The sequence below is a fragment of the Hippopotamus amphibius genome, chromosome 5 (assembly GCF_030028045.1).
Source record: "Hippopotamus amphibius kiboko isolate mHipAmp2 chromosome 5, mHipAmp2.hap2, whole genome shotgun sequence".
NCBI lineage: Eukaryota > Metazoa > Chordata > Mammalia > Artiodactyla > Hippopotamidae > Hippopotamus > Hippopotamus amphibius.
This window is the reverse complement of record NC_080190.1, coordinates 38,921,768-38,943,465: the sequence shown is the minus strand read 5'-3', so window position 1 is coordinate 38,943,465 and position 21,698 is coordinate 38,921,768. Positions and strand designations below refer to the sequence as shown.

At 44.5% G+C, this 21,698-nt stretch overlaps 1 protein-coding gene and 1 pseudogene across 5 annotated transcripts in view; both read right to left on the bottom strand.

Moving 5' to 3' along the window:
• Positions 1 to 1,563, bottom strand: part of LIPA (lipase A, lysosomal acid type) — a 35,832-nt gene extending 34,269 nt beyond the window's left edge. For 3 of the 5 annotated variants that reach the window (XM_057736434.1, XM_057736430.1, XM_057736432.1), the window contains exon 1: positions 1,362 to 1,562. The gene's annotated coding sequence lies outside the window, so the exon portion shown is untranslated. Of the gene's footprint in view, positions 1 to 1,361 lie in introns of all 5 variants that reach the window. The other 2 variants (XM_057736433.1, XM_057736431.1) reach the window with 2 other exon arrangements.
• Positions 1,564 to 18,252: 16,689 nt separating this feature from the next.
• Positions 18,253 to 19,710, bottom strand: LOC130854197 (serine/threonine-protein kinase MARK2-like; annotated as a pseudogene).
• Between the last annotated feature and the right edge of the window lie 1,988 nt (positions 19,711 to 21,698).

The window sequence follows — 21,698 nt, the reverse complement described above, 5'->3', positions numbered from 1 at the left end:
ATTCTTAACCACTGCACTACCTAGGAAGTCTGGGGGCTGTTATCTTGAGTCTGTACTGGCAAAGCAAGCCCACCACGCTTACAAGTTTGCATTTCTTTATGGTGGTTGGGAAGGGCTGTACAGTTCCGGCCACCTTTTATCATAAATACAACCTTTCAAAAAGCCCATTATTACTAGGGAATAAGGAGTAGATTGAAAAGGAAAAATGAAAGTTTGTAACTACAATTTGAAACAGTGAAGCCTCTGGCAGTATCTGCTTTTCCATAATGGAAGCTCCAGGAAGACAACAGCTGAAGCTACTCAACTGGAAATGTCACCCAGTTGGTCTTTCCTTCCAACAAAACACTAGGAAGTTTTTCAACCTACTAGTCAAGTAATCTTTATAAGAATGATGACTGAGAAGTTCAAAGGAGAAAAAAACCCTTCCGGGATGCATTCAGTGTGCTTTGCTGGGCTCTTAAAAACCTTATCTCAATCCTTTCTAAATTGTAACAATTCAGTTAAGTACATGTCTTCATTTTACCCAACCCAAGGGCAGAGCCAGCATCTGAGTCAACTCTGAACCCCCAGGACCTAGTAAAGTGAAGATGCACAAGACAAACTTTGAAAAATGGGATTGGGGCGGTCCAGAGTTCAGTGGCTGAAGAAAAGAAAACCTCCAAAGCAGCTTGTCGTTCAGCTTTCTAGTAATAACAGCACACTAATAATTTCGGCTCCCATTTAAGCTCTTGCTATGCTCCAGACTTCGCAGGCAGCGCTTCCGACCTGCTATGTCAATTACGCCTCCACCAACTCTCTGCAGTACCGTGAAGTCCTTTTTCCAGGAAACTGAGGCTCACCCAAGTTAAGTACTGGAAGTAAAATGCCAAGATTAATAGTATCGCCAGGATTTTCGCCAGGATTTTCACCAGGACCGATGTCAAACCGTTCCCAACCACACCTTGCCTAACAAGTTAGAGAGGTCTGCAGAACGCCTGGAGGAGTTAATGGGAGTAAAGGACGAGGAGGAAGGAGGTGAGGAGAGCTGGGAATCAGAAATCCAGGATGTCGCTGCAGCCCAGCGGCGACCCCGTCTGCCCAGGAAACACGAGGGCACCCGGGAAAGGGCAAGCAACTTCAAGAGAGCCCTCAACTCCTGGGCCACCGCGTCATGCCTCGGGCCACCGTCTGCAGAAAGGGCACCCCCAGATGCTCCAGGGAAGACGCGCGGGAGACCAGAGCTTAGGGTCTGCCGGCCCGCAGTGGCTCAGGGACGGCGGGACTGGGCCTCGGGATGGTACAGGACCCTGGCCTCAGAGCCCGTGGAGGGAGACCGAAGCTGCTGCACCTGCACCTGGCAGCGCACCGAGGCCGGCACTCACCTGGAGCGATCTTTTCGGGCCGCTGTCCAGAGCTGCAGTGCCGGTTCGCTGGGCTGGGTCACCAGGCAGGGACCTGGAGGGGGCGGAGACTGCTGGGCGTGAGGACCCGCGCCCGCCCCCGGCTCAGGCTATCAGCGCCTCCAATCAGAGAAGCCAGCCGCCGGGAAGGGCGGTGGAGACGCCACCCGGGCTTGGCGCCGCCGCTTCTGAACTGGGCCTCAGCTCCCGCGGCGCATGCGCCCTGGGCGGCCCCAAGCGGTGCGGCGCCAGACGGCCTCCTCCCTGGCGGAGCGGATCACCAGCTCCCGCTGCGGGCCGCACCCGCCCCGCCTCCTAGCGGCTGCCCCCTGCTCTGCCCCAGGAGCACCTGCAGGGCCGCCACCCCCTGCGCCTAGCACAGAGAATGTGGGCACTACAGATGAAAAGAAATTATACGCTACGTGTAAGCGTTTAGCGGTGTGCCTGACGCAAAGCAATCTTACCTTACATTTTATTTTTAATGCTAAAATGCCTAGCATCATTAAGACACTAGGGGTATAGCAGCCAAACAAGAGCCCTCTTCTTCAGTTTACGTTCTAATGGGAAGAAACACCATGAATAAATATAAAAATGAAGCAGTGGAAAGTGCTATGAAGAACAATAAAACAGGAAAGGGATAATGAAGGTGGGTGCTATGTTATGTACAAGGTAGTCAGGAAAGGACTCTCTGATGAAGTGACATCTGAGCACAAACAAAAAGCCGGTGGTGCGAGCCACGTGGATACTGGGGAAGGAGCATTCTGAGAGGAAAGAATAGCAAATGCAAAGGTCCTGAGGCAGGAATATTCTTAGTAGGTTCTAGTAAGGGAAATTCAGTCAGCATGGCTGGAACAGAATGTGCGTGCTGGAGAGTGGTGGAACATGAAGTCCTAGAGGTAGTTGGGTGCCTTGGGGGCCAACTGTAAGGACTCTGCTATTTCTTCTGACCAAGATGAGAAACCATTGGAAGGTTTTCAGGAGAAATGCAACATAACCTTGTCGGTCATATCATTTGTAAATATTTTCCCCCATTCCATAGGTTGTCTTTTTATTTTGTCAATGATGTCTTTTGCTGTGCAAAAGCGTTAGGTTCCCCCCCCCCCACTCCTTTTTTTGTTTGTTTTTTCCTTTGCCTTAGGCAACAGATCCAAAAATATATGTATATATTACTATGATTTATGTCAAAGAATGTCCTGCCTATGTTCTCTTCTAGTTTTATGATTTCAGGACTTACATTTAGATCTTCAATCCATTTTGAGTTATTTTTTTATATGGTGGGAGGAAATGTTCTAATCTCATTGTTTTGCATGCAGCTGTCCAGTTTTCCCAGCACCACTTATTGAAATGACTCTTTTCTCCATTGCATAATTGTGCTTCCTTTGTTATAGATTAATTGGCCACAGGTGCATGGGTTTATATCTGGGCTCTCTATTCCATTACCTCTTAATAGTTTAACTGCCAGCAGACCATTTTTCACTTTGTCACAGAGAAGGGGAAAACTGAGTCAAGCTGAAGGAAATGGGGGAGATTTCCCAGTCAATATTGGGGCAGGGGAGCATTCCAGGTGGAGATTCAGAGGGTGGCAGAGGTGGGGGTAAGGATGAGGGAGTCCATCATGTATGGCCACATAAATCCTTGTGAGGACTTTGGCTTTTACTGATTTGAAAATGTTTTTGTTGTTTTAATATTGCTTACTATTGAGTTTGTGGTTGCTCTGTGCACTCAGCTAGAAATAACTTCATGCTTGCTCTGCTTCTGTAAAATCTGCTTGCTGTACCAAGAACAAGATGACCTAACAACCAACTGTAACCTTAAGATGTTCTGATAAGTATGGAATATTTTGCTCCTGCTCCTGCAAGTTTCTGTTTGGAAACCTGCTACGCATAACCCATAGCAACTCCCTCGCTCTGTAACTGCCCGTAACTTACAGTAACCAGATAACTAATCAACCAGTGCTAACTGTAACCATGTTCACTGACCCCCTATAAAAGTAAAGCTCACCCTGAGCTCAGGGCCCCAGAACTTTAGAGCGTTAGCTCGTCTGGGACCGCTGGCTTAATAAACCTGAATTCTCCAACCCTCCAAGTGTGGTGCTTCATTTCTCCACAGACCGATTCGATTTCCACAACATTTCTGGAGGCCCCAGTGAGATTCCAACCATACCAGCCCCTTGAGCCACCAGACTGGTGGCTCAGCTGGGTTGGGGTGAAGGAGCTCTGAGATGAAAGAGGAGGCGTGCCACCCAACGGTATTCTGGGTTCTCTTTCGGACCGGTGCTCTGACTCTCTGGATGGCCGGACCCTGACCGGACTCATTGAAGGGATGGACCAACTCACCAGGAACAGCCACAGGATCAGATAAGGCCCCAGGGCACTGAACCTAGTCAGGTCCCGTCTCCAGACAGAAGAGGAGCTTGATCACCTCCTACGGTCTTCAGTAAGAAGACCACCAGGTGGACCCTCCCAGAGGGGGGAGGCACCCACCAGTTAGGGACCTTCCCAGAGTGGGGAGGCACTGTGATAAACTCTGGTCTGAATGTGTGTGTGAGTGAGTGCCCTGGTTTGTCCTTGTTCCAGGGCGATTATGTGGCTCCATGGCCTTCATTGCTGCAGGGTCTGAGTGGGCCCTGACCTGTGGTTCCGTGGTGACCTCATACAGCTCAGGTCGGTATCTGCCTCTGGGGGACCCAGTCCCTCCCTGCAAGTCAGATTCAAGTCAGGATTCTATACCACGTGCCAAAGCTAATAGGCATCTAAGTTACCCATGGGGACGTGGCCAGGTGGGCACCTGAGTGATCTCCTCTTTGGAGGGGGCACCCACCCTTGTTTGTTTTTTTGCGCCACCGACACAGGGTGGGATAGTGGTGGGGGGGGGGTGGATTGGTTACTGATTTGATTTAGAAATTGTGTATGTCCAAACGGCCCTTTTGCCCTAGGGCCCTCTGCCAAAATTTTCTTAAAAATTTTAAGGCTCACTCTCCACTTCCGTCAGCTGACTCTTTGAGCCGACTTATTGAGAAATTAGGTTTTCCCTGAAAGACTTGTCCCTTTTGCCAGACAGATTTGCACCTCTCTCTCTCTCTCTAGGTCCCCTGGGCCAGTCTGTGTGGAGCGGCACACTCTGATATGTTCTTGTATACTTTTGGATTCTCATTACGAGGCTGCCTTCCTCTGTCACCTTTCCTTCATAATCCCCTGATTCCCCAAGGATTTCAAGCTCCTCACTTAGGCAAGGAGTATACATACTGCTCCTCCACCTGCTCAGTGCCCTCAAGAGGGTCAATCACCCCAAACCCCCTCCGGAGCCCCACCTGAAGTTATTTCTCTGCGAACCCCATTACAAGGGACTGCCTCCTTTCAGCTCCGTCTCCCTGAGACACTTAACGATCAGGGCCATCTTCAAGGAGGCATGTAATCATGCTGTCTGGGAATACTGGGCTTTCCAGGAGTGGTGACATCAGTGCTACCTAGGTTGTAAGGCCCTAAGACAAGGCCCTTTCCGTGCGCGCCCCTCTTCCTGGTCAAAGAGGTAAATTACACTTGTCAACAATGGGGAAACAAAGTCATCTTAGGAGGAACTTGCTTGAACCTTTGAGAGGTAAATGTCTTATCTGGTCATCTAAAGAACACTTATCTCTGCTATCTTTTTAAATGCAAATTAAAAAAAAAAGAGGCAAAGTAATTTGAAACTTGACTTGTCAAAGATAAATAGAAATCCTAAATGTCTCTTCTGTAAACAGTAAAAGGGTTTAGCCATCTAGATAGGTGACCTCTAGATAGGTGACCTTGATTTGTTACATCTGCTAGAAGCCAATTTGAATCCAACCTCTGTGACTGATGGCTTTTATGTTGTACCTGACTCAGTACTGAAATTTTAGAATGAGAATTAGGAGGCCTCTGTGTTTGTGTATTCATATGTATCTATATGTTCATTGTAGGTGTATGGTATTGCCAAAAGAATTCATAAAAGAGCTCTAATTGGCTTAAAAAAATTAAGTGCTTATAAATACGCAGAAATAGAAAATAATCTGGCCAGAATGAATTTCAGGTTCATGACATCTGGAAAATTCAGTACTAAAGTGATATCTGGTATTGAAGATGGCTTAAGCTTGTTGGTTTGATTAATATAGACATGTTTTAGAGTCACCAACATTAAGTATAATTTTTATAAAAATTTCTATTGTGCCTAGGTGTAATTTAAACTAAATATAATCTTATTATATCTGTTACAAATTTGTCAGCAAGGAAAGTAACTTGATGTAAAGAAACTTCTAAGGAAAGAAAATGTAAATAAGATAGAAGCTTTTAGATAAACTCTGTCAAGAAGAATTATGCTTTAGGAATATCTACCTAAAATAGTCTCTCCAGATCGTGGTAACTAGAAATTCTGGAGTTGCCCTAAATTAAGTGATGAAAGTTTATTGACTAGCTAGATCATTCCCAAATAAAATAAGATACTGAAACATTAATTACTGAACATTGGCTTCCTTTTACAGAGAGACAAAAGGATATTTAGGATTATTGATGAATATGCTTGGTGTCACATTCTGTAAAGAAAACAAATGTTTTCAGAAAATATTACTGGTGTTTATATTCACCAATCTACAGAATGCTAACATAAAGGACAGTTCATGGTTGCTCAAGAAAAGTAGGATGTGTGTTTTCAAGAAGGCATGAGAAGTGAAATTACATTTTATTAAGGAAAAGAAAATAGGTCTGACTATAGGTGGCTGTTTCTGAATGGGAAATAAAGTAATGATAAAGAAAGTGATAAGAAGGTTTGTGGAAAGTGGACCCTGAGAAAAGAGTTTTGTGCGTGATCAGGATTGACTAAGTCTAGATAAATTTAGTTGAGTAAATTAATTTTAAAAGTAAGCCCGTGCAAAACTTGAATTTGGCTTTTCTCTCTGTTAAGAGGACAAGTTTTCTTAAAATGTTGAACTGCCTTTTGATAACAGATTTTAAGTTTTCTTACCTTTTAAGTGATCTATTCTTGTTACTTTGGCTAAGTGAACAACTATTGTTTCACAGTGACCTGTAAGCCTATCTGATTGAATGTTCTAAACCCTTTTTGGTATTTTTGACAAAACTTCCTAAAACAAATTTTGATAAAGTCCTTTTGACCTCTAGGTAACTTTGGGATGCTTCAAAGGGCCCCTGAAACATCCCAAAGACAGATATAAACTAGGTTCATTTGGTACATTGTTACATGAAAAGTATTGTCAAGCAAATAATAAATCTTAGATTTTAATGCATGGTAATTGTTATTAATATAGATATTCTAGAAATTATATGGAGTTCCTAAAATTCTGATATGTCCTGGTAAAATATTATCAGTCATAATTCTAGTTGTTATCTTAAAATGTTGTATGTCACAACAGTAACCAAATTGACTGACCTTGCAATCAGATTTTAAACACGCCTTCTTAGGCCTTATGTCTTAAGATGATTCTGGTTTTATTCTGATGCCTTTGCAAAAATGCCTCCTCTTCAAAAAGATTTATAAAAAGGACTTTTGGATAAATACAAGTTTCTGACTTTCAGACCATAATGCTGAACAAGATAAAAAAAAATTAATTAAAAAATCCTAATACAAAAACCTGATGGTTTCATAAGCTGTTAACAAAAAAGATGTTGCATATGACTGAGTAAACTGGTGAATGTGGTTATAAATTCTATGGTTTCTATCTAAAGAAAAAAAATTACTGGTTTAAATCTGTGTTTTCCGGGTGTAAGGAAAACCTTCCCTTCAAACTAATTATGATTTACAATAATTTGATAAATTATACATTTGTAAAAAGGATTGAAACATTTATCTTTTCTCTCTACCTGTTCCCTCCAGACACTGGAAACTCTTAGGTTCCCAGCAGCTTTATCAAATAAGTTAGGGTTTTCTTTACCTCACTAACAGGTACAGAAAACGCAAGGTATTTTGGGAAACTTGAAAAGGGAGGAATTCACCTACATCTGTTAGGTAAAAATCTGTGATAAGCCCAAGCCCTTGGTATGGTTTTCCTACCCCTGAGAGATCTTTTAAAAAAAGTCCAGTCTGAGACTCCTTATAAAAGTTTCAACAAAGGCAAAAGCCTATATGATCAATTATAGTTACATAAATTATCAGGCCAAGATTCTTTTGAGACCAGACTTATTTTGCAAACAAATTAGCCTTAATCTGGTTACATTAGGTAAAAATGAGGGTAATTTTAGAGAGAAAAAGGTTATGTTTCAATAAATATTAAGTGCCAGTTTTGCTGATGGAGGTCTGTATTTACTAAGATTCACTCCCTGGATAGTTCCTTGCTGTTGTGCTATAGTGATGTAAAATCCAACAAAGTTTTTAAAAGGACACTCTAAGTTTGTTTCTGAAGCTTATCTCAGTAATCTATCACTGGATGAAAACCAGATGCCCCACAACCTGCAACCAGGGCATTATGGATACTAAAAGGATGTAATTTAAAGGACAATCTACAACCTAGACAGAAGGACACTTCTCAAAAGAGAAACTACACTCACACTAGGGCGAGAAGAAGCCGACATCAGAAGTAGACAGCTAGCACAACATTCTGGACCTGACTCGTATGAGCATTTATAATTTTTTCTTGACTTCTTGAACCTCTGCATATAAATCAAATGTTTTTCATGGGCACAGTCCTATGCTAATTTTGAAAATCAATCCAATTGTTGGGTTTGTGGCCAGTTACCTATGACTAGTACTTTTGGGTTGCCTTGGTGGGTTTCTCCCCTCCAAGGCTTTAATTGGATGTCCCTTAGGAAATGTGCTCTAAAAAAAGAAAAAAATTATAGTGCTGTTCGGGGATCCCCTCGGCTGGCCAATTAATAATACCTGCTCAGATTTCTGCAACCCACTCCAAAGTCTTGACCTCTTCAAAAACTGGTTTGGTGTGGGAAGCTCTTGGCTTAGGTATTTACTTGTAACTCTATTGATGCCACTAGCTATATCATTTGTATTTTGCCTGCTTTTCAAGATTATTGCTTCTCATGTTACCAAATGTGTGACGGAACCGCCAACAAAAATAACGATGACTAGGCTACTTGAAGCAGTTGATCAAATATATAGTTCTGTATGTGATCAATTAATAGTGTAACTCTGGATATGGCAAGATGCAACAAGAGGGAATTTTTCCTGGACCATAACAGATTAGGAATACAGGTGGTCCAGAGAGCTTTGGCTTTTGTTACAAAGACCTAGCCCAGTCCTGGCACACTGAGTGGCCTATCGGCGAGATCTTCATCAGACCTAGGAATGAGCCTTCCTAGCACCATGGGACAAAATGGTCATGAAATGCCTCCCAAAGCATGGTAGAATTTATGACCACGAGGGGCCCTTGTCAACTACAAATTGGAACTTGCCATCTGCCTGTACAAGGACTAAATCACTTTGTGCTGCTGTAGGTACTGACCTTCCACATCTCCTGAAGGGAATTCAGGTGGAGACCAGGAATGAGGCACTCTGTGCTTTGGAGGATGGGCGGAACAGGTCTTCAGATAGTTAGATGTCTTCAGGAGCTGATTTTATGAGCCCAACCCTTGCATCTCCTCATATCTGGAGAAACACTAAATCCTCACATGGTGATGTCTGCTCCTCTTGACTAGCAAAACCCCCCCTACAAAAAAAAAAAAAAAATCCTCCGTTTTCCTACTTCCCTTAGCCCAAGGTAAATCATTAGGGGTCCCAGTTTATGAAGACAGAGGCCTCACCAGGAAATGCAGGTCTCTATAGATTGAGAACTGGTAAGATGATGAGTGGCCTCATGAACACATAATCCAATATTATGGGCCAGCCACTTGGACAGAAGTTGGGTCCTGGGGCTACCGAACCCCAATTTACATGCTTAACAGAATTATCCAACTCCAGGCGGTAGTTAAAATCATTACTAATGAAACGGCCAAGGTTCTTAAGTTATTAGCAAAACAACAAACCAAGATGCATAATGCTGTTTATCAGAATTGCCTGGCCCTAGATTACTTACTGGCTGCAGAGGGGGGTGTCTGTGGAAAGCTCAATCTCAGTAACTGTTGTCTACAGATAGATGATAAGGGCAAGGTTATGAAAAAAAAAAAAATAACCAACAAGATGACTAAAATAGCTCATGTCCCAGTCCAGACTTGGAAGGGATGGAATCCCAGAGAGCTATTTGGGGGGGTGGTTCTCTTACTTAGGAGGATTCAAAACTCTTGTGAAAATAGTTCTACTCCTCCTTGGGACCTGCCTCCTCTTACCTTGCCTCTTGCCATTATTCACGAGGATAATTTGCAGCCTAGATGAAACCACCTTGGATAGGAGGGCCACCGCACACCTCCTAGCCCTGAGAGGTTACCAGCCCCTGGGCCTAGAATATCAAAAGGTTGATGCCTTATAAGATTTAAGGGGCATCAAGAAGGGGGAATGAAGAGGAAAATTAGAAGTTTGCACTCAGCTAGAAATAACTTCATGCTTGCTCTGCTTCTGTAAAATCTGCTTGCTGCACCGAGATACGAACAAGATGACCTAACAACCAACTGTAACCTTAAGATGTTCTGATAAGTATGGAATGTTCTGTTCTTGCTCCTGCAAGTTTCTGTTTGGAAACCCGCTGCATGTAACCCATAGCAACTCCCACGCTCTGTAACTGCCCGTAACCTATAGCAACCAGGTAACCAATCAACCAATGCTAACTGTAACCACGTGCACTGACCCCTATAAAAGTAAAGCTCACCCTGAGCTCAGGGCCCCAGAACTTTGGAGCGTTAGCTCGTCTGGGACTGCTGGCTTAATAAACCTGAGTTCTCCAACCCTCCGAGTGTGGTGCTTGGTTTCTCGACAGACCGATTCGATTTCCGCAACCACATGATATTTTAAAACAATGAAATTGTGCTTACATCTTTAAACAATTTGTCTGCAGCACCTTCTATACCCCCATCATATTATAATTCACAAATTTCTGTTGGAGTTCTGTAACATATTATTATTTTAAAAAAATGATTCATGGTTCAAAATAAAACAAAAACCAGACAAATAAAAACCAAACAAACAAACAAAAAAACCTCAGAGGAGATATTAAAGTAGAGAGGGAGTAGGCAATTATACTTTTTGTCCATACCATTCATTTCATTATAGAAAAGGAACTTTCCAAAGAAAAGACAAACCAGGCTAAATCCCTGGGATCTTTAGGAGAAAAGAAGGTGTGAAAGAGAGCAGACTGAGACCTGAGTAAAGGCCACAGTGGTCTGCAGTGCTGGGTTCTCCCACAGGATTCTTGTTACCCCGTAAACTCTGAGAATACGGAAACTGGTGTCAATTCTCAGTGCCAACAATTATAGACAACCAGACCAGTCTTACAGTTACACTCATATGATCAGTCTCTCTAAGCATTACAGAATTTATTGGCATTTTCTAGAGAGCACGGATCTGAATATAGTTAAGGAAACAACTATAGACAGAACTAGCAGATGCAGCATTAGCTTTAAAGATGCTCTGTACCTTCATATCTACTGGTTTGTTCCTTATTTGTGTAGGCAATTTTCTAGAATTTCTCCTTACTCTCCACCTCCTCCTCCAACACTTTCTCTTCCTGTGTGAGTCAGAACTAAGCTGTCAGAGCAGAAAATTAAAGCCTCTTTCACTGCCTCAGATTTAGAAAAATGTGTATTTTTCTTTTTAATGAAACTTCTGTATGCTATCACCGTCAATAATGTCGGGTACAAAGGAAGAAGGCTGATGCCTCAAGGGAGTGGAAGAGTGACAAGGTCATGACTTGCAGTGCTTGACTGTAGACACACCTTTTCTGTTGGCTTCTCCTAAGTTGCAAGTCCTCAAATGTCCATTGTGTTCAGACTTCTGAAATAGTTCAACAGTTAACAAAAAGGGCCTCAACATTAGAGGACTGAGAAAGCAGGGAAGGAACTGTGTATTATATTAAGGAGTCTATATAAATGTTTTGACTCAAGTCTGTCTCAGCTTCTATTTTCTATTTCTCAGTTTCTAGAGAGGTCCTATCTAATGACCTCATAAATCTGTTCCAGATGAAGAGCTGTCTACAAAATGCTCTATGACTCAATGTCCACGTGTGTCACAAGGTCTGAAAATTGCTCTGAAAACTGCTGTGAGAGTTACTTTGATATAATTACTTACGACAGCTAGACTGCAAAACTTCAAAAAGCATCTTGATCACCATGCAGCGTGCTTTACAGACATCTCTACAGCTAATCTGTCTAAAAGAGGAAAATAAGGAATGGAGAATAAGGTGCAGGTGGCCATGAATGTGCAACTTAAAATATCTTAGTTTGTAACCATCAACTTTACTCCTACAGATGATCGATTCTTATACTATCTTCAACTTTCCTGTTCATGTGGTATATACCCAAAATGCTCAATGTCCGCTTTCTGAAAATAGGGATCACAACTTGTATCAGTTTCGATTCTAACTAGGACACTTAAAATGGGATGATTGAGAGAGCTGATTTACAAAGGGACTATTTAACAGTTGTTGGGTAAGGGAATCACAAGACGGCACAGCTGTTAGCTATCCCGAGGCCCAAAGAGATGAGATGCTTACTGGAAAACGGGAGGAAAGAGTCTCAAAGAAGCCCCCTTGAAAGGAACAGTATCCTTCAGTAGAATGACCCAGCCCTTAGCCTCTCAGCAGGGAGAGAACCAGAGAAATAAACTCTTCACCATCACTGTCTCCCTCCCTTCAATCTTTTGCAAAGTGTTCCTCATTGACAAAACCCAACCAGTAGCTGGAGGATATAGGAACCTGTTAATACAGTCTATTCCATAATCCTCCCACTTCACAGAGCAGGATGGAAAAGGATGGAACATGGAGCTAGAGCAGGGAAATTCAAGATAATGTTCACATGAACTTTCTACACTCTATGTTGACAGAGGGAAGTAGGAGGAAGTCCAGAATTGTGGTTAAGAGTGCAGACTCAGGGGTCAGACCTCCCAAGTTCGAGCCAATATCTACAACTTGTTAGCTGTGCAAATTTGGACAAGACTTTTAACTTTCTTCTGCCTCAGTTTTCTCATCTGTAAAATAAAATTAGTAGTGTCTAAGACCATTTCAAGGTTTAGACAAGATAAAATGTGTAAAGCACTTATAATAAATCTGGAATATAGCACTCAATAAATGTTGGTTAATTTTTTTTAACTTTTTTCCTCATAGTGAATTCTTTTCTATAAATTCAATTTATTTGCTTATTATTAATGGCCTTTAGTTATTATATAGGTTCAATATAATTTCCACTTTGGTGTATATACATCTAAACTTTTTCTCCTCTGCATACCAAATTTTACAAAAGTGGGCTCATACTATACATATTATTCAGTTGTCTACTTTATTCCCACTTAATATTGGAAATCTTTCTGTCAGTCAACATTTTAAAAATCACGCTGCATGTGTGATTTTGTCATTTGGAGGTACAATAATTTACTAACAACTCCCCTTTGTTGGATGTTTATTTCCATTTTTAAAAACCAATATCAGCTACTGTCCATGGTAATGCCATTAGGATAAAGTCTTTGAAATAAAACTTATAGGTCTAACATAGGTTCTCCTTTAAGGATTTTTCTTATTTATTCTAATTAATATTTTATTCTTCTCTCAACATTGTTTAAAGATGCCAACATATTAGACAAAGAAATCTTTAGTAATGTAAGTGTTAACTTCTCTGGAGACAACCATACAATCCTTTAAGATGACATGAAGGTGTGTATAAGTGAGATTGAAGTTTCTGCAGCATAGAGGTTTCCCCCTCTTTGGGGGAAATTTAAAGAGACATATTGGCAAGAGGACGATTCAATTGAAGCTTTTTTTTTTAAATGGGTAAGCACTTCATTTATTTATTTATTTATTTTATCTTATTTTATTGTATTTTGGCTGCACTGGGTCTCAGCTGCAGCATGCAGGATCTTTATTTGCAGCATGTGAACTCTTAGTTGAGGCATGCACGTGGGATCTAGTTCCCCGACCAGGGATCGAACCCCAGCCCCCTGCATTGGGAGCTTGGAGTCTTACCCACCGGACCAGAGAAGTCCCTCAACTGTAACTTTTGAAACTATTTTCTTTCCAAATGTTAACATTCAGTAAATGAACACATGCCCTGTTAGATCAAAGAACTCAACACAGGAAAAGCACAGGCATGGGTACTCCCTTCACCTCCACCCATCATCTTAGACTTTTCCTAGATCCCAGGCTGCTCCAGGAAATTTTGGCTAACTAGAAAGACCCTTCAGCTCTAGCTCCTACTAAAAGTAGTCCTTATTTCCAACAAGATGAAAGATAACATTCTTTCTAAGGGAAGGCAGAAGGAGGAAACACATTTGTTAAGCATTTCCTATGCATGTCTTCCTAAGTACTTCACGTCCAATATTTCAGTAACCCCTTGCAAATATGCATAAAATTCTCTAGACTGCTCACTTCTTTATCCAAAAAAGAAGGATGCTATGTCTTTCTAATCCAGTCTATGTGACACCCGGCACAACTGAGTATTTCACTGAAAGACAGGTAGAAAGTACTATCTGATAGAGATGAGAATAAGACAAAAAGGACTTACTTGCTTTCATTCGGCTTAAAGAAAAAAGAAAGTACTCTATTATAAGCAGTACTCAGACCAATGCACGATATAGTGCAAAACTGTAATACAATGTGGTTAAAAATATACAAGCACATAAAGGGCATCTTCTGACAGATGAACTGGGCATTTTTTCAATAGTTTCCTTAGTGTAACTTTGTAAAATGCTTGCCTTCAAAAGTGTCTGACACTGACCTCGATGCTTGTTAAAAAGTCTGATAGAAGATAACCACGTCTCAACAGTGAGAGATTTAGGAGATTATCCAATGCCCATCTGCAGAATACATCATCAGAGAACTCATCAGCGTCTTCATCCCTTACTTCTTGGTATTTCCCCCACGTCTACCCTCTGGATTATAGGTCTGCATTTTAATATTCAATCTTTCAGCTAATCTCTGTCCTGTGAGCTTGGCTTGCGTCTCCTCATAACTGCTTCTGCACTTGCTGAAGTGCCGGAGATCCTTCCAGGAAAGCAGCCGAGCCGGTGTATGGGGAGGCGGCGGATGGGGAGGCGGCGGAAGGGCAGCTGCTGGGGTGCCCTTGAGACGCTGCTTACCCTCGTGCCCTCCTCCTTCAGAGGAACCAGCAGCCCCTCTTCTCACCTAATCACAAAAGGTAATACATTCCTTCTAACTTGATGTGGTGGGAGCACGGGGTTTTTGGGTCTAACTCCTAGCCCTTCCATGAACGAGGCTTCTTCCGAGTTCCACTGTGAAGGCCTATCAAGGTACAGCACTTGTGTTTTCTTCTGGGTGATTTTCACCTTGGGATCCATTGTCACCTATTGATAAACGGGTTGTCACAGCTGGAGTGTCTTCTGCTTGCCTTGAATGTGGATGCTGAGGGAGGTGCTCACTGTCTTCGGAAGAGGAAGGCGCCCGGGCTCTGCATCTGGAAGGCCGGCCCTCGCCCACTGCCGACTCGCCCCTGAAGTCTCTCTGTAGTTCGTGAAGGGGACGCGCAGTCCCTGTTTGTGTGAGGTTGCTGTAGATGACCTGCTGGTATCTGCAGAGGAACAGCCAGGAACGGGTCATAAAATGTCGCGAATCACTGTCAGAATTCTGGCCCTTATCCGTGTCCACATCCTCTCCCGCAGTGGCTTTTCGCCTTGGTGCACAGGCTAATCCGCCAGGATGAGACCGTTCGCTTTTCCTCCAAGCTCCCCACGTTCTGCAGTTTGGCCACAGAGTCGAAGCTCTTTTCTCCCTCGGTGGGCAGCCTGCAAGTGAATCTGTCGCTGTCACAGTCTCTCCTGGTGCTTCAGCGCCTCCCGCTGCTCTACCGGACTCTGCGGCCTGAGTCCCAGGAGCCGGGGCCGGGGCTCCAAGCGCGTCGGCGGGGACGCAGGAGGGAGGCTGGAGACTGATGGACACTCAGCCCGCAGCCCCGCCGCCTGCGCCCACTGCGGCCATTAAGGATGTTGATTTGTTATCAAACCGCCATCTAGAAAGCCAGTCACCATTCAGACTTTCATCAGAGAACATTCGGTTATTGCAGAACTGGATCATATTTGGGTATCTACTTTGCAATCTATGTCATATTTGACAGGGCAATTTTTTTTTAATTTCTTTACCAGAAATTGAGATTAAGTCCTAGTAATGAATCTGCAGGTCCAATTTGTCATGGCAACCGGATGTGATTACAGAGTCGCTGAGATCTTAAGATGTGAGGACCTGGGCTTAGACTTTGGAGTCAGAATTCTGGTCTGACGTTTGTTAGTTGTGTGGTCTTAGTGCCAATTTCTCTTTAAAGGATTGCTTAATTATGCCTATGCAAAGGGCAGATGCATTGTGGGGACTGTGGATTTTATTCAACTTAATGAGATGGTTACTTCAGTTTAGCTGCTGTTCCAGCTTTTCATTGTTGGAGCAAGCTGACTCATCCTGGGGCAGGTGACAGGCAGCTATGCATGCAGTAAATGCCATATTATCTATCTGTGCAGGTAAAGACCAATAGAAGCCGTTTGTTTCCCAGACCAGAAATTCACCTTCCCTGTCCTACCTCAGGGATACAGTTCTCCATTTCCCAAGACGTCATGCTGGTCTGCTCGGATGCTGTTGGTATGCTGCTGATTTGGACATAGTAAGCAGAAAGTTGCAACCATTCTAGACACCTTGGTAAGACATGTGTATCAGTGGGTGGAAATAAGCCCCTTAACATTTCAGAGGTCTGCCATCTTAGTGGCATTTCTAGGAGTCCAGTGTCTGGGGCATGTTGACATGTACTTTCCAATGTGAAGTACAAGTTGCTGCATCTGCTCCCTTCTACCACTGAGAAAGAGGCACCAAGCCTAGTGGGCCTCCTTGGGGTTTGAAACAATGTGTACCTCAACTGAGCCTGCTACTTGGACCCATTTTCTGGATAACCCTAAAGGCTACCAGTTTTGAGTGCACCCGGATCGAGAGAAGGCTCTGCAACAGGTCTGAGCCGCAGGCCAGCTGCTCTACTACTTGTGCCATACGACCCAACACATTTGAGATGCTCAAAGTGTCTGTGACAGATAGGGATGCTCTATGGAGCCTTAGTCAGGTGAATCACAGAACACACTTTTAGGATCTTGGAACATAGCTGTGTCATCCTCTGAAAGTTACTATTCTTTGAGGAAGAGTGTCTGCCTTGTCCAGGACTCTTGGTAGAGGTTGAATGAATACTCGATGATGGGCCATCAAGCTGTATGTGACTTGGCTACCCATCATGAATTGGGTGTAGCCTGACCCATCAAACTATAAAGCTGGGTGTGCACAGGAGCTCTCCATCATCAAGAAATGCTGTAGGTGGAATTGAGCCCATGTAGGACCTAAAGACGCAAGGAAGTCCCACAGGCAAGGTTCCCATGACTCATATTCTTTCTACATTGCCTTTTCTCTCTGTCATCACCTGTGGCCTCATGGGGAGTTCCATGGGACCAGCTGACTAAGGAAGAGACTGTTTGGACCAGTTTATACATGGTTCTGCATGATATGCTTGGTGCCTCCCCAAAGTAGACAACTGTAGCACTCTAGCCCCATTTAGGGGTGGTTCTGAAGGACAGTAGTTATGGGAATTTCCCCCAGTGGAAGAGCTTCGAACAGTTAACCCGCACGTTAATCTTTCCAAGACGGAAAGATGTCCAGAATTAATGGATCTACATTGACTGTGGCTCCTTTAACCTGGTAGCTGAAATTGCTAAGTCGCACTTTGGGTTCCTTATTGCAGTAAAGCAACAGGCATCAGAACTTGGCATCAGTGATTGCCAGCTTCCTTTTTGTTTCCCCCTCCCCACATCTATACTCCCCTTCCAACTCAGGTCCAACCAGAGAAAGCCAAATATGCTTCTTAAACCAATCACATAAGATGTCTATCTCTAGTTAGTCCTCCTCCAGCTTCCAGGTGCCAGCAGCCTCCAATCCACACACCCAGAGCCTTCCCTTTCCACCTGGGAGCTTCACATCTCCCTGCCTGCCTGGGGTCCCCACCAAATGCAAGTGATAGTGGCAACTCCTCTAGCCGGCTCTGAGTAAATAGCTGTGTGTTCTCACTGGAGTCACCTGTGTTTATCTTACAGGGCATTGTGCCTCCCCAGCAGGTGGAAGGAAAGAGAAGCAGGGCTCCACGGAGGTGCCGGGCCTGGCTGCGGTTTGGCCCAGGTGGGCAAGCGCGGCCTCAGCTCAGAGCAGCCCCTCCTCTGGTCCCTGGGCAGCAGTTCTGAAGGCAATGCTTCTGGAGGCCGTGGAGCCAGGGGTCTGCGTTTCAATCCCCTGGGGTGGGAGGCTGCCCTCCTCACCTGGGAGTCCTAGCTGCCCACACAGCAGCTGGTCCTGCTTCTGCTGCACCAGCAGCTTCTTATGTGGAGCACTGCCTGCCCCTGCATCCTCTCCTGCTCCCTCATTATCTCCTGTCTCCACATCCTCTCCTGTCCCCTCATCCTCTCCTGTCTCCACATCATTTCCTCCAGCTCCCCAGTGTTCATGGTCTCCATCACTGCCCCTGCTGCCCACCACGTGAGGGAGGAGTGTCTTCCCTCTGTCTTTGCTGTCAGGTTCATTCAGGTTGTTCTGGCAAACCTCAATTTCTTCCTGTAGATCTGGACTTGAACTTCCTGGAGAAGGTCCCAGTGGCCCCCTGACCATTTGACAGGGGCAGAGGCTGGGGTCTCACCTCAGGGCAGAAACTCTGGGTCTGGCACCTGTCGGGCTGCTTTTGTGGGCGAAGTTCCCTTTGGACAGACCCAGGGCTCCACTCCCTGCTGACTTTGCAGGTAGACGAGTGAACACGGGGACAGGCTGGGGGACAGGCTGGGGGCTGTGCTGGGCTTGGGCTCCTCACAGGTACTCCCAGTGGGGCGGGGCCCAGAGGCTGGGTTGGGCTGCACTTGGATTCCTGGTGCAGGGAGTGGGGGGTGGGTTGTAGCAGAAGCAGAAGCCACAGGGGCCTTGGACCCTCACGGTTAACCTGTCTTTGCCGTTCTGCATGGAGGCCTGGCCGAGGCTGGCTCTCTCCCAATGCTGGGAACTCCTGCTCTGATTTGTGCTGGTGTAAAGGGCACTGTTGGCAAGGGGGACAGGGGTGGTCTTCTTCCTCTGCTGACACGCTGGCTGTGCTGTGGCCCTCTGCCCTGTCCCCTGACCCTCCTCCAGATCTGCATTCCTCCTCTGAGTGTTCTTCAAGTAGCAGTTAGAGGTGGGAATGTACTGCTTGCAGTTGGCAGGACCCTGTGCCGTTCCTGGAGGGTGGGGAAGGAGGACTGCGTTGGTTAGATCTGCTGAAGCCTGAGGCGGATCTAACCAACAGGGTAGATCCGCCTCAGCCTTCAGGGTGACAGGGTAGCCCTCCAGCTCAGATCTCTTATAACCCAGGAGCAGATATTGAAACATTACCTTGTATTTCTGGCCTGTCAGTGAGTCCTGGATCTCTATCTCCACGTGTAACCATGGACATCATGAATTCAGCCTTCTGGGGTCCTTGCAGTCAGAGAGTGGCTCCATGTAGAGCTTTAGTTCTTCATATCTGTGACCAACAATAATCCACGGATCCTTCACGATTTGCTCTAAAGGGCCATTCTTGTTCGATCAAGAATGAGAAATTTCTCTACCAGATTTTCATGTTCCATTGATAAGAGTGGATACATCCTGCTTGATACCTGCTCCAACAGCTCCTTGAGTTTCCATCCTTCAAAAAGCAGGAATCCATCACCAGTGTAGACAGGATGACTTCCTGTGGTTCTTCCCAGGAAGAGTTCTGGGCAGCATGAGGGGGACCACCCCAGAAGGTGTCCAGCATGTTGTAGAAGGTAAATTTGTTGCTGAAGCCAAAGTCTGCTGTTCGTGTTCGCATCCAAGAGCAGGTTTTCTGCCTTCAAATCTCTGTGGGCAGTACCCTCCTGGTGACCATTTGCACAGCGCACACTGTCTGGTGGACTCTGCTTTCAGCTGCTTTGCTTTCCTACTGCCGTGAGTCACGAGGTACTCAAACACCTCTCCTCCACTAACGTCCTCCTAACAAGGCGGAGTTTCCTCAGCCTCCGTGACTTCAAATATTTCACTATGTTGGGATGATCCAAGCCTTCATGATTCCTGCTTCTCGGGACAGTCTCCAGAGGCTGAAGGAGTTCTGTCCAGTCTCATCAACAATCTTCACGGCTGTTGTTTTCCCAGCCAGGATGTGCTGGCCAACCTCACTGTGGCCCAGTCTCCCGTGCCGATGGTCTCGAGGGTCTGGAGGAAACCAGGTGAATCTGAGTCTCTCCTCAGCAGAGAAGGCTCAGAGGCCCTACAGCACATTGAATTCACTGCTGCGCTTGGAGTTAGGGTATCCTAATGTCAGCTTACACTTGGGAAGAGCTAGTGAGAAGCTTGGTCAAAATCAAAAGAAAATCAGTTCAAATTCACTCCATGAACTCGTCTTTATGACAGAGTCAAAACAAAATGCCAGACAAAAGTGAAAATAAACTAAACAAATAAGAAAAACTGAAAAAGGAGTGAGTAAAAAGAATAAAGAAAAAGAAAATGAAAACAGAAAAATGAGAAAAAGAAAAAGAAAAAATGAGAAGAAAAAGAAAGTAACAAATGAAACAGACAAAAATGCCAAGGAAGAAACAGGGTATCTTTGGTCAAAGTCTCTCAAGTGACTGCAAAGCAGCTTCCTGAGCCAGAAGGACTGACAATTTAGGCCCAGCCAGGGACTTGGATAAGTGCTAGGAACTCCAAAGCAATAGTTTTGTATGAGGTCATGGGAAGAAATGAACCTATCAACAAGGCTGGGGAGAATTCACGGTGATTTTCTCACTTTATGATGTCAACAACCCCCCTCACTTTTTAAAAAAAAAATTATTAAGGACCTCAGAGAGCTTTTTTTATGGGTTATAGCAAGTGACATTACCTTATTAGAGACTGAAACCTGTAGGATGCTTCAGTGGCCTTTTCTAGTTTGGAAAGGTGCGATCATTTTTGGCTTTTAAAAACCTCATCATGTCCACACTTAAAATATTCACTGTCCTCTAAAATCTGAATGATTCAGCTCAAAATAATGTCACCATTTAATTGGCATTATAATACTGTATGAAATGTTCTGTTTCATAAGGCACAAGAAAGAACATTATTAACATCTCTAAAGCTGACAGGAACTAGCAGGCAAACCTTTGTCCCAGTTCAATGGGGAGCAGACGGCCTGGCCAAGGAGCAGAGCAGCTGACACGAGGCTCAGCCTGGGCTTTGGAAAGAGGGGTGACAGGAGTGTTACCATGTCACATGGAGCTTCCATGGAGCTCCCAGACATATTTGGGAGTGGGCGGTGGACTAGAGCTGGGCTGGATCCTGCTATTGTGGGTGGAAATGGAGCCAGAGAAACAGGGTTTTATTCCTCTTTTCTGTTTCTCTTATGGAGACGCTGGTTTTGACTCCAGATTGGAATGACCTGGGAAACACTGGTGACAGTAGGGGTATGAAACCAGTTACATTATTGAAAGCCTGTCATTGCTGGAACTCATTGAAAACAAGCCTATTTTATAAAGCCAATGAAAAGAACTTGTAAGACTTATTATAATTTAGTGAAATTGATCCATAAAAATAATTTATTTTGAATAGATGTGGAGAACAAACTTGAGTTACAAAATCTCCAGGATTAGAACCCATTAAGGCTATCACATCCTTCTATTTGCATCATAAACTTGTGGTCGTATGGCCCTCATCTCTGCCCTCTGTCTCTCTCATCCATCTCAGACCAGTTAGTCAGGAGGTGTCCCATATCTGGGAATATCTCAGCATCTCCACTCAGGCAGCTGGGAATCCTGGGGATCAGGGACTCTCATTGTGTCACCTTTAACTGTGGGGAAATGTTCTGGCTTTTCAGTCAAGTACTGTGGTTACCATGAGCAGGGGCTGTGCTACGCAGAGTGGGGGACTCTGCAGGGCTCCACATACTGCCTCCACCCTTCGGAGTCTTTGGGGAAACAGAACACACACTGAAATTAGAAAAGAGAAGAAAACAACAGTGTCATGTAGTGGTCATGTCCTGATGTAGTTTCATTTGTTTACTTTTAGTACTTGTGCTTCTGGTATCACATCCAAACAATCACTGTCAAGACGGACATCAAGGAGGTTTTCCTGCAGGGACAATTTTAACAGGCCCTGGAGGGGTGGAGAGCGCTGTCAGGTTTCCCCACTAGGGGGCGGGCCTGCCAGCTCACTGGCCCCTTGAGAGCTGGGCTGCGGTGGCCTGTCCATCTTCTTTCCCCACAAAAGGTTTCCACACCCCCTTCCGAAGTGAGTGC